General features: G+C 39.8%; 1 protein-coding gene across 1 annotated transcript in view; it reads left to right on the top strand.

Moving 5' to 3' along the window:
- The window catches only part of HCN1 (hyperpolarization activated cyclic nucleotide gated potassium channel 1), a 207,737-nt gene that overhangs the window by 83,101 nt on the left and 111,175 nt on the right, over positions 1–13,461 (top strand). The gene's annotated exons all lie outside the window — the stretch shown is intronic.

Raw genomic sequence — 13,461 nt, forward strand, 5'->3', positions numbered from 1 at the left:
ATGCCTCTGAAGCCACTGACAAAAATTAGACATGTAGTTTAAAGAAATGAGTATCCGGTTAACAACAGTGAAAGATTTATTCTTCCATAAAACTACCACTGCTTTACAAAAAATTAATTGGAATTCCCAACAGTAGTGGAAGAATGTTTACTGCTTTCTCTGTTGGCCTCTTGGGAAGAGAAGACACTGGGAAATTGCAAGAGTGAAAAGGATTTCTCTGCCCTCTTTACTTCCCCTGGTGGTCACTAAATTGTGAGGATGCTGCTTCTTTTCTCTCGATTTACACTCACTGTTAAATTTTCCACAAATACAGAAATCCAAATGAGAAATGCCTGCATGTGTCCTCATTGTCATGGTCTCCTCTGCAGCTTTCCCAAGGATGTTAATGAATGGGGTGTCAAGATGAATCGTCTTATCTGCTGCTCTGGTGACTAAAAAGAGGAAGCAGAAGGTTGTGTAAAACTGAAAAACGCCAAATATTCATGGGGAAAAAAAACCCTTGGAATACTCAATAATAATGTAAATAACATTCAAAATTGGATTTCAGTAAATAATACTTAAAATGAATGATTACAGCATTATTCATATGGTTGTTCCTGAGAAATTGGACTCCATTAATTAATACTTTAATGTCAAGCATGAATAAATTACATTGGAATTTTAGTGAAAAATTATCTCTCATGCACAGAAAGATGATAGCAATGTAACCATTTTGGTACCTTAACATGAGCTGATTGTGAGTTCAGAATAATGAGACATCATAAAAAGTGTAATTTTCAACTTTGGAGGGGATTTAGAGGAAGGCAGAACATAAAATATGAGGCAGTGATTGCTCAAGTGAGAGTAATGGTGTATGTGATCTTGAATGCCATATAAGTTCTAGCAAAATGTAGTATATTTTACTATTTTTTAAAAATCTAAATTCCATTTTCCTGACAGTCTTAATTTCTGTTGATTGGAATGCATATTCTCCTCTCCTAGAAATGAATTTACGTGTAACCTGAAGTTACCCTGTAACTGCAACTTTTGATGTAGAAAATGTAAGTCTAAAAAGTACCAGCAGATGTACAAGAATGACTTATCCCAATCCCATCTCAAATCAGTTTGCTCTGCTGTGTCACATGCATATGAATTTGCTTAAAAGCCATTAGCCATTAGGCTATTTTATAGCATCACAGTTGCGAAAGGTAGGAAATAGGTCCAAATGTCATTTTGTGCTTATCCCTGCCTGAAAAGCATTTTCTAGAGTCTTGCAGCCGCAGTACATCATGGGGGAAGACACAGGCATGCACACATACCCTCCATTGTAAACCATCCTGCATTTCAGGGTTTATGTTCGTGTAGCTGCACCCTATAGCTGGGAGCATACATTGTGAGCACAAGTTACCTAACATTTCATGTAGGTCTCTGTGCTGCCTCCCTCAATTTGCTCTTCTTTCCTCCTCTTGGTTTGTTTGCTCACAGGAGAGCAGTGAACAGCACTGCTGCCTGCACGACTTGTCTGGGGACAATTTGAGGGATTCTCTCACTGTCGCCTATTTCCTTTCATGATAAGAAAAGTCCCATATTGTCTCTATTCTCCTCTCTAGAGATATTATTTGTCCTGCCAAAGGGTAAACTTTCTGGATTAGGAGTTTATTCTGATTAGTGTATTGCAGTGGGGTTCTGTGATAATACAGATTATAATAGAATCCTGCTTCAGTGAAACAGACTGCTGACAATCTTGTTTTCCATATTACCAAAGGGAAAGTGAGGAGAGAATGAAGTATGTGATGAACAACTTAGTATGGTAATTTAGAATCTTATTGTGTTCTATGGAAAATGATGTTTCCAAGTGCAAACTAGAAGTCTGTCTGAAAGATTTATGCTGGGGTTACGGTTGAGAAATATCCTTTTCTTTTTAGCTATGTGTCTTGCAGCAGGATTTTTAATTGCTTGGAGTTACTAATCAGCTTTACTGGTAGATCTGCTGAGAAAGCATTGCAGTCTTCCAGGAACAAGAAAGAAATGTATGGATTAGATTTTTGAATAGTTTTTGGACACAGGCAGTATGAATCTGTGAGTAACGCTTCGTAAGCGTTGACAGAACAATTTAACTGTAGCAGTAATGAGCTAAGAACCAAAAGTAGTTATTTTTCCTTTCCTATTTATTCTGAGATTTGTACTTTGTTAATTTTCTTAGACCTGGATAGGGGGAGCATTCAGTACCATTTTCCACCAGTTTATATCAGGGGACGATGTGTGACTTTAGCCATTTTGTATTTTCATGTGAAAACCTGCCAGTCTGCATTGTATAGGTTTATCTCTGCATGTTCATGTAAGTATGTACGAGACAGTTCCATTGAAACCATCAGGTGACCTACGAGTCCAAATTCAAGTGTCAAAGCTGAATTAGATATTTTATTTAAAGTTAAACAGATGCCAGGGCATTTGCTCTGGGTTTGAAAATGAAAATGAGAATTGCAGTTCACCACATATTTCAGATGTGTCAGGGGCTTCTCCACAGGAGTGTGGAGTTGAAGTGCTAGTGTGCAGTCCTGTTTCCTCACCACCTGGGGCTGGGTGAACTGGTGGTGGCAAGAAGGGAGCTGGCCTCTGGTGCCTGGAACTGTGCGAAAGGAGGGGACTCCTTGTAGCTTGCCAAAGTCCTTATTCTGCATTATGGCTGGCCAGGGACAGCCTGGATCTCTGTATGAGATGTAGAAAAGCAACACTTGGCTGAAACTTGGTGCTAGAGCTGTTATTTTGGACAGAGAATCCTAAAATTGTTACAGCTGGCTTCATGAAATAGCAAAATAGGCCTTTAGCCACATACCAAGCATCAAGTATCTTAGCTTGCTCTGCCGTTCTGTCTCAGCAGATTACTAGGTACCTCCGGAGCAGTGAATTTAGATCTGGGATGTTGGCTGGCACTCAGGCAAGACAACTTGCTCCCTAACTCTTCGTGTGCTCTGCAGGAAGAATTAAGGAATGTATTTCTGTCTTCTGATACTCCTTTTCCCAATCAGCAGGTGTACTGATATTGCTAAATGCTCCTCCCTACTACCACAAATCCTTCAAAATCTTATTTGGAGGGGCTTATTTTAACTCCTCACATGTTTTACCCCATCCTGTCTTACTGTTCTGATGTTTTTACGAGGCTCTCCACAGTCATTATTTATAGGCATTTGTTGTTTAGTCCATGCTGATTTGCAAGATTCACACTCTACCTTTTGCATTACCTTCTGCCTGTTCTCAGTTTGGTCTGAGTGTGGAACCCCTCAAGAAAGATGAGTTCATATATAAGAAAGCCCAGAATGCCTACAACAAGGTGTTGTTTTTTTTTTTCCCCCTGTTTTTATGCAGAAGGAGAAACTGGTTAGAATTTCTGGTGTGATCAGTGCCAAACAGGTGCTGAAGAGCTAAACACATAAATGTACAAAATAGATCAAATAGTAGTCAAAAGGGAAGAGGAGGTGGCTAAAAGCACTGCTTCAGAAACCATTACTCAGTGTGCTATGTTGCCTGTACAGAGCAGAAGGGGCAAACAGTGTACCAAGCAGATCTACCACAGAACATGGGATTTAGCTGAGACTATTGTGTAAGTTTCTGGGCAGACTGAAAACTATGAAAGGTTGGGAATGTGGTGGAGACAGACTGGCCTAGATTGTCCCTCACTCATAAAAATTTCAATGTGGGTAAATGAAGGCAGTAATTCTTAAGGGAAAAAACCCAACAACCTCTAAACATTTTTTTTGTAAGAACAAGAAAGTCAGTAAGCAGTGTATAAAGGAGAAGTACTTGTTTGTTTTGTATTTTTAGGCCTTTCTGTAAGTCAGAGAGGTCAGCTCAACAAGCTGTTAGTTACTGAATAGAATTTCAAATGTAGTTTTCCATTTATCACTTAGAGTAATTTTAATTGTCCATAACCGTTCTCTTTCCATGAAGGGGAAAAGTAGCCTAAGAGAATACAGAGGCGGGGGGTGGGTGGGGGGGTGGGGGTGGGGTGGTATTTCCAAATAGATGATTAAACCATTCCACTAGAATTAGACTGGAATGAAATGCAACTATGGAAATGCTATTCTTTCGTGAGTTGTATGCAAGGACCCTCATACAAGGGTGCAATAGCATTTGCAGGATCTAGGTGCAGAACTACCAGCTTCAGAGAAGAGAGATAATGTAATTGAGGAGCCTCGAGTCTGGTAGATGATGTAAAGCAAAGAGTCCTCACCTACAATTTAAGAGTGAGCTAAAATCAGAATGGATCTATGTTTTGACAGGTGACAAGATAACTTTCCAGTGATGCCAACCTAACTATGCAAAGTTAAAATGATGGATAGATCCCTGTTTGGTTGGTTTTAGTTTTTTTTCCCATTGAGTCAAGACTACTGTTAATATACTTACTGTTTTCCTGGATTGGATCCAGAGAACCCACCCAGTATTACAGGACTGATCTCCCAAATAGTCTGAAAAATCCCATATTGCCAGGGATTATAAATTTACTAGCCTTTTTTTTTTTCTATTTAGCACTAGCATGATTAATAGATTTTTTCTTGTTTTAATGTTGTTGTATTGTCTGAATGCTTAATAATAGAATATGAAGATTCCACAGTCCACATTGGCATTGACGTTAGTGCTTTAAATTAAGACTTAAGTCCTCTCTCTTGTGCTTATGTTTCTAGTTCCTGCAGATTTCTAAGGGAAATGTTGAACAAGCTGGGAAAAATCCATTATAATACAGTGTTTCTGAACAGTGCTTTCTAAATAATCCATACAATTTCACAGATTCTTCAAACCTCACAGACGTTCTGGTAACATCTTTGAATTACTTGAGCGTGGAGAAGAGTGGGTGTGCTTGATGGAGAGGAGGAAGCTGTGAAAAAACCCCAGCCATGTCGAACATAGATTGTTAAATGACTTGTCTGGTTTTCTAACAGTTTGCACTGAATAGACTCTACCACTTCTGCCCTTAGGTGGGTTTTTTTTTGGTTCTGTCCAGTAAAACTGAATGATTACTATAACACTATGATCCAATATGACTGAAAAAATGGGTAGACTGAAAGTTGATGATAAATTAGTTCAGAATATTAAAACCAGCCTTTCTTGCACCTGTGGTATTTGTGAAAGTGCTATCAGGATATTTCATAAGCAGGTTAAACTGAGAGTTGGACTGCTCTGTTTGGTGTCTGACAAAAGAGGCAGGGTCAAGAGAGACGAGTAACTGCACACTTTCCAGTAATGCCAACATTCCTATACAGAGTTAAAATGATGGACAGCCCTGTTTGATTGGTTTTTTTTCCCACTGAGTCAAGACTCATGTACTTAATGTACTTCAAAAGCGCTTTGTGGGATTAGGCAGAAAAAGCTTGTGCTGCATCACCTGCAAATGCATATTTTGTTATTGAACAAGTTAATGTGTAGAGTTCTGGCTTGGTGAAGTGCTGGGGTACTGTTGCGGGGTGGGTCCATATCGTGTTCACAGAAGGTGGTGAGGCATTTCCTGATAATAAGGCAGCCTGATTAAAATGTTTTCCTGAGTGTGGTCAGTTTGGTCATTCCGAGTTTGCCGTGAAAAACAATAGTGAGGATTAGTCCTCTGCCTATATTACATTTACTGTAGTATTTTCTGTACAAAATCTGCCTGAAAAATGAAGCAATCCTTATCTGTAATCAGTATGGTACATTCAAGGCTCCTTTGGGTAGCAGTGCACTTTGATCAATTAACTGTGTCTGAAAGTAGTCTATAATAATCCACTTTTCTATACACAATATTTCCAGAATTCTGCTCATTGACAAAAACTATCAAGCACGTGAGAAAACAAAACACAAGGAAACAAAACAACCCAAGAAATAAAAACTGAAGTGAGTAAGTAGATGCTGCAGCTGACTTCCCTTTCAGCTTCACGCTGCTGCCAAGGAATCCTCCCACCTGACCTATCTTTTGTTGGACTGGAGGGAATTAAATGCAAACTCAAGCATGTGAAATGGAGTTTCACACATCTGATACAGCCAATTAACATGTTTCTTAGCTTTCCACTGTTTTGGTAAGGTGGGAGTTTTGAGGCAGGAGAAGAAAGAGTTTTTTTCCCAATTATTTGTTTCCTTCAATATACAGATTATTTATTTTGTAATTTTCTGTGAAAGCCAGTTACTTTAGAGTTGCTGGCTGAAACAGAGAAAAAACTTAATTTCATGGTGTTTCTGGAATTAGCATATGCCCTATTGTCAGGCTGGCAAAACTAAATTGCACAAACCTCCTATAATACATATTTTTATTCCTAGGAATGCAGTTATGAAGAATAAACCTAATTCAGAATATTTGAGCTGTCAAAAATTCAAATTCATAACCTTATGAATACCCCTAGGTGGCACTACATGCTTTTTTTGTTCAAAAGTAATCAAAGACTTTACATGTAAATAAAAGCAAAATCATAACAGCTTAATACACATGATGATCTCTAAAATGTCAGTTGTATAATAGTCCATGTTTTCTCTAATAAAGGTGGCTAACAAGTTTTTTTATAACTCACATCATAAAACCATTTTTGTGTGATGATCGCCTGATATAAGGTTTATTTAGAATTTTGTTGTGAAAAATAGGTACAATGACTTGAATGCAGATTTATCTTTAAAAAAGTATAAATATTTCAATAAATATGTTTGTATTTTTTATTTAGATTTTAATATGAATTAAAAATTCCCTGGTAAAGCCATGCTAACACTGGAGAAGGGACAAACAGGAGTGGACTGGGTCTGAGTGGTTGACGGGTCTGCTAAGAATACAGACTCTTACAATAAAATTACGTTGTAATAAATTGAAAGCATTATAAAGAAATAGTGGTTTTTTCTACATCAGGTGACAACCATGTGTCTCAAGGTACTAATGAGTTAAAACATTCATCAGGATTTGAAGAAATGTAGACTTTTTAAAGGTAGATAACAGGAGTTATGTCAGACAAGGTTAATCATACTGGATTAAAATTAATAGGAAATTGACAAACCATTAAATGGCCAATCTAGAATAAATTATCCCAATTTTGGTTTTATTTGCTTATGTATTTTTTTACATCCATATTTAAGCTTATTTAATGGAATTTAGCACAGCAGCACAAAAGGATTAATCCTTTTTGGTGACCACTTAAGGTTGCAGTATGTTAATTATTACATTTTCTTTTTCATCTGTTGACTACTTTTAGTGAAGAGCTATCCTAAAACACAAAATCTGGGCAAGCCTGCCGTGTGGGTTTGTGTGGAGATAGGTCACCCCCATGAGCCCGTGTCAGCTTTTCGCACAGTGCAAACACAGGGCAGTGCAGCACCAGGTCATTGCTGCATGAGTACCCAGGCTGGCTTGTCACTCACACCCTTGTTGCATAGCATGCAACAAAAGAGACTGTCGAGGGAGCAGAAGAGCTACATGTGTTATTTCCTACCCTCTGCACCCCCCACAACCAGGGAGAAGTGCCCTTGCAGGTTGGTGCAGCCCTCTTTCAAGTTTCCTACAGTGGGGAACAAAGATCTTGATGGCCTTTGGATAGTGGAGAGCAATAAACCCAACTACTGCAGTAAAATAACCTAGAAAAACCTCTGTAAGGGTATTTAGGTGCTGAGATTAGAATGTGAGTCTTCCCAGGTGCCTTTTAAATTCAATGGAACAGAGAGACTCTTCCAGAGGGTAGTTTACATCATGCAGGTTTCCTGCTCTAGCAACACTGGAGGATTTTTCCATTAAGGGTGCTCATCTGGCTCATTGAGTGAGAGAGACAGGAGGCCTAGGGTTGGTCTGTGTGTGCGGTATGAGAGGAGAAACAGATGAGAAAAATCTTCTCTCGTTGTTTCTCTTGGCTTTTTATACAGAAGTGTCCTCCATATGAATTGCCATTATCGCTGTGCTCCAATTGGTAAATGATATAGAGAGGTTATAGGTCTCTACATGTTTATATGTAGGCTTTTCAGTGTGATCACAAATATCAACTGTATTAATAAGCTTCAAAAGGTAAAGCATGATAGCTGAGCTGATACCAAAGAGGAATCTCTGTGATAGCTAAGACATCATTAGTAGTGGTGACACCTCGAACATTGCTGAAGTAGAACTGGGGAACGTGGGTTCAGTCCTGTTGGCTGGGGGATAATTGTTTTTGTGACACCTGGTGTAGAAGAACTGAAGTAACCAAAGACGAAAAACACAAAAACCCTTTAACTGTGCCTTGAAATGGTTAATATTAGTCACAAGGCACTTTTACAACTAATGCAGTTTTTCAAAATAGTGTATGTGGGACCTTTGTCACACCAAATGCAGTAATGGAAAAATAAGTCTGAAAGCTGAAATGATTGGGGAAGAAAAAAAAAGTTACCCAAAAGCTGAGTGGATTAAAATGAAATAGGCTACGTGTTGGAGAAGAACAAAATGTTCAGACATCCTGGGTATTCATTTTATGCATTAAGCTGCATGGTATTTTTTCTGAATCCTTAATTAGCCAGGTCTAGGTGATGTTGCAAGTTGCTTAGTAGGGCAGTTTTTGTACCTGTTTTAAAGTTGGTCTAAAATATGTAATAATAATAGTAATAGCAAGGAAATCTTGTAATGGGGTTGTGCATGTTTTCTATGCTGATCTGCAGTGCTTGGTGATTTGGGCTGTAGTTTGTATTTCTGTACACAAATTTAACAGTGATGTCCCTTTCCTCTCAGTTTCCTGCTAAATAGTGTTTAAGCCCACAGCACATATAAAACAGTGTCAGTGTTATTTTCTCTTAGGTCATCAGGTGAAGATACATGAGTATTAAATGCCCACATGACAGTAGTCTTCAGTTGGTTAGATAAGATCCAGTCTCCATGTGAATCCTATGTAAACTGCAAAAGATTCAAAATCTCCTAATTTGTCTTCAGACAAATTTGTTTTCAGAAAAGATCATGTTCACCAGCATGGCCAATTTTATTGCTACAGATAAAATAAATGCAAGAACCTGAATACAGACTGGTATAATACTGCTGTTTGTTGGTAACAAAGAGAGGTGCATGTTCTCAGTGCCAGTAGAGACATACAAATAAAACTTGAACTTACATTTATTCTGATGTAGAAGATATATGAGGAAATGTTAATGGATCCTTTTGCTATTTCAGGAATAAACCCAAAATGTGCGACATCTGATAAAACAGGGAATGATACTTGAACTAAAATCCATATGAATCACAGCTCTCATGTTTCTGCTATCTTTACCACACAGTTGTCTTTACCTCTTGGCTGTCTGTTGGATTCATGCCTCCCAGATCCTTTCTCCTCTTATGGTTGGGACATACTAACTGCAATTTAATTTAATTCAACCACAAGAGGACAGGGAAAACTAAGTGAAATGCTGGATCCACTGAAGGCAATACCAAAATGGTACCAACTTCTGGGAGCCAAGGATTTCCCAAGGATGCCTGAAGGTATATACATCCTCTGAAGAAGCTCCGTACGTTCTTAACTAAAGAGCTTTTTGAACATGAAAAACAAATGGGGCAGGTGGAAAAGAATTGTTTTGAGCGTGGCATTGGTTGTTGCTGCGTTTATACACAGAAACTGTGCATTTGGTAGTGAAACAATGTTGAAGAGAGTGTGACTACAGTAGAAGATGGGGTTTTGATTGCTTAAGAGCTTCAGGCATGTGTCAAAAGCCCAGTGTTACTTCTGCATACATCACTGTCGTATGTCATCTGTATGCATATATATATTTATGCATGCATATATACATGCACACACATATACAGATGATATCACGTATAAGTTAGTACATTATATCCAGCATCAGAAAACAAATCGTACACTGTTCTCCCATTTTAACAGTTGTACTTTAATGAAGAGAAAAGATCTAACAGTACACTAATGGAATAACATTCTGCTTGTAGCTGACAGGGAAATACTGAGAGAGCAGATAATTGTTTTATAATTGTGCTCCTTCAGAAGGGAAAAATCAATAATCACTAAAGTGCAAAGGGAAGACAAATCAATTGAGAGGAAAACTCAAATTGAGTTTGAAAGGAAGATGTTGTAGAGACCTGCTTGTGGTTTAAAGAGGATTTAGTCTGCGATTACAAAACCTTTTCCATTTTTTGAAAATAATGATGTACTTCGTTAGTTGGTTTGGTTTGACTTTCAGAGCTAATGTTCACTTTATTGTTACCATGATGCAATGAACTCCTTTGTTCTTGAAAAAAAAAGGGTGTAAAATTTAGGCTTTTTTTATATAGATATTTATTACTGTTTCTTCTCATGTAAAGACACTGAGCGCTCTGAGTCCATAATCTCAGGGGAGTAAAGGTAATGAGGATGTGGGAAATTATATGTGGGACATATACAACCTGCTTGTGCTGGGTGCACAAGAAAGGGTGTAGCAACCCCAGAGGAGTCCTCTCTCTGCTGTGCCACCACTCTTTGTCCAGCCAGTGAGTAGGGAGCCAGGGATGAGCCGTGGTGTCTGTGTCTCCTGCTCCTCAACAATAAGCTGTTCTGTAGTTAGTATTGTAAAAATGCGCAGGTGAGCTGAATAAGTGGAAGTCTTGTGCAGAGCACAGTGAGTATTTAACATGAGGCACCTTAAAAAAGTAAGACAACGTCTTTATTTTTAATGTGTTTATTCCAGAAATAGAAGTCAGATGGTAGCCACTCAAACCATAAAGGATTTCCCAGAATGGTCGTGATTGTGGGTTGGTTTTCTTTTTTCCTTCTTCTATTCAGCAGTGAAAATTACGACATTTTAATGTCTAGAAAACATGTGGGTGACCCAGGAATGACTATTATTTGTTCTGTGCATCAGACAGGGAAGAAGAAAACTGTATTTGGAAGGTTGATTTATAAAAAATTACAGCTGTTTATTGCTGCTTCTGTTGCTGGGAATATTAGAGCAAGTTCCAGGCAGATGGATGGCCAAGTGATAGGGTCATTTGGGCAGGTGATAAATTGTACAGAGTAATATCAAAATAGTACTTTAGGAAATACTGCCTGGTAGAGAATTCAGTAAATGCTATTCCACATTCAGCAGTCTTTCGGAAAACTCCCTGCAGGCTGTTTTCATTGCTTATAGCCCATCTCTCAGGGCAAGGACTGGATAGGCAAATAGTTTTCACAGCTCTCTAAAACCACAGCTTCTCCTTCCTGCTCTCCTACCCTTTTCCCTTCCTTAAGTGACACCACACACACGCACACACCACAGGCACACAACAGTTAGGCAGCTGGAAAAGTATTAGGTGATAAAACAGTATCTGACTTGCAGGATGGGGTTGCTTGGGAGCTCCTTGTATTTTATTTTCACTGCCTCATTAGAAGTAAGAGGAGCTGATAAATAAGAGGGTCTGCCACTGTCCCCACACAAATGTTTCAAGACACCCCAGCTCTCTGTGTAAAGGGCTCAGCTCACATGCCTGATCCTGGCACATGGGCAAACCTAGTCAACTGGAAAAAAATAACAAAAAATGAATGTCCTGCCATTATTATGATATTTGATGATGTCAGAAGAGGTGGATGGGGAAGGGGCAGCCTGCAGGCCTGAAGGCAGTGGGCCAGTGCTCCTCCTGGCACTCACAACCTTTGTTGCTTGGGGATGCAATTCAGGGCTATTGTTTTTCCATCCTTGTTGACCACGTGTGAGACACCATCACTCAGTTGTCCTGATAGCATTACCTGAACCCCTTGAGCCCACTTCCACTCATGCTGAGTTGGTTTTTGCATGTACTGGTTACAATTGCCCTTCTCCCTCCTGCCACCTCTGTGTTTTTTATCAATCTCTTCGTGGGCTATTAGCTCTACCATGTGCAAACTAGCCATTTTGAAACAGCCAAAGCACCTAGCACTTAGGTGATGCTGCCAAACTCAACAACAAAAATAGCTCTCCATTTCAGTGTCACACTGCAATTGCGTAAATACTGTTCTTGCTATATAGTTTCTGTCATGGCACTGTCCCAGAGATGCAAACTGCAGTCCCGAAAGCACACAGAATAAACATTTCCAGAATTCAGCCTTCTGGAAACAAAGGATTTCTGTAATTTAGGACTAAGTAGGATGATTGAAATATCATTGTGAACTTGCAGACTCTTCCAGTGTTATTGTAGACCTTACAGTATTGCTTTTCTCTCTGCATGCATGTTCTTGGAGTTGTGATTTTGTAAACATCTCAGATTTAATACTGTTTTCTATTTTTATAGCTATTTTTTAGACTCTCACCAGTTTCTGAGGGAATTTAGATAGGCACACAAATATGAACAACCCAAAGCATATTTTTAAATTAATCTCAAGTTTTATGAGGTCACCTACATCACAATTATATTGGCTTGGAGTTGGCAATATTGCCACAATGTGGTAGTTGAAATACTAACCTTTTAATGGCAGCCACTGGATACTATCACTCTGAAATAGGATGGAGTTACTTGCTATAAATAGGAGAACATTTTCTGGATTTTGGATGTAATGTTCATGTTCTGTGTGAGTGTGTATGAAAAAAATGCAAAACAAAACCGATATGGCACAGGGACAGGGTATAGAAAAATACTTGGAATAGATGAACTGAAAATTTACCTTGACTTCAGAAAGGCCTTTGACACCGTTTCCCACAGCATTGTCCTGGTGAAACTGGCTGCTCGTGGCTTGGATGGGCACACGCTTTGCTGGGTAAAAAACTGGCTGGATGGCCGGGCCCAAAGAGTTGTGGTGAACGGAGTTAAATCCAGTTGGCGGCCGGTCACGAGTGGTGTCCCCCAGTTTTGGGCCACTCCTGTTTAACATCTTTATTGATGATCTAGACGAGAGGATCGAGTGCACCCTCAGAAAGTTTGCAGATGACACCAAGTTGGGTGGGAGTGTTGATCTGCGCGAGGGTAGGGAGGCTCTGCAGAGAGATCTGGACAGGCTGGAGCGATGGGCTAAGGCCAACTGTAGGAGTTTCAATAAGGTCAAATGCCGGGTGCTGCACTTGGGCCACAACAACCCCCAGCAGCGCTACAGGCTTGGGGAGGAGTGGCTGGAGAGCTGCCAGTCAGAGAGGGACCTGGGAGTGTTGATTGACAGCCGGCTGAACATGAGCCAGCAGTGTGCCCAGGTGGCCAGGAAGGCCAATGGCATCCTGGCTTGTATCAGAAATAGCGTGGCCAGCAGGGACAGGGAAGTGATCTTACCCCTGGACTCGGCACTGGTGAGGTCGCACCTTGATTCCTGTGTTCAGTTTTGGGCCCCTCACTACAAAAAGGACATTGAATTACTCGAGCGTGTCCAGAGAAGGGCAAGGAAGCTGGTGAAGGGTCTGGAGCACATGTCATACGAGGAGCGGCTGAGGGAACTGGGGTTGTTTAGTCTGGAGAAGAGGAGGCTGAGGGGAGACCTCATCGCCCTCTACAACTACCGGAAAGGAGGTTGCAGAGAGGTGGGGATGAGTCTCTTTAACCAAGTAATAAGGGATAGGACAAGAGGGAATGGCCTCAAGTTGCACCAGGGAAGGTTTAGACTGGATATTAGG

The sequence above is a fragment of the Strix uralensis genome, chromosome Z (genome assembly GCF_047716275.1).
Source record: "Strix uralensis isolate ZFMK-TIS-50842 chromosome Z, bStrUra1, whole genome shotgun sequence".
In the NCBI taxonomy this organism is placed as follows: Eukaryota; Metazoa; Chordata; class Aves; order Strigiformes; family Strigidae; genus Strix; species Strix uralensis.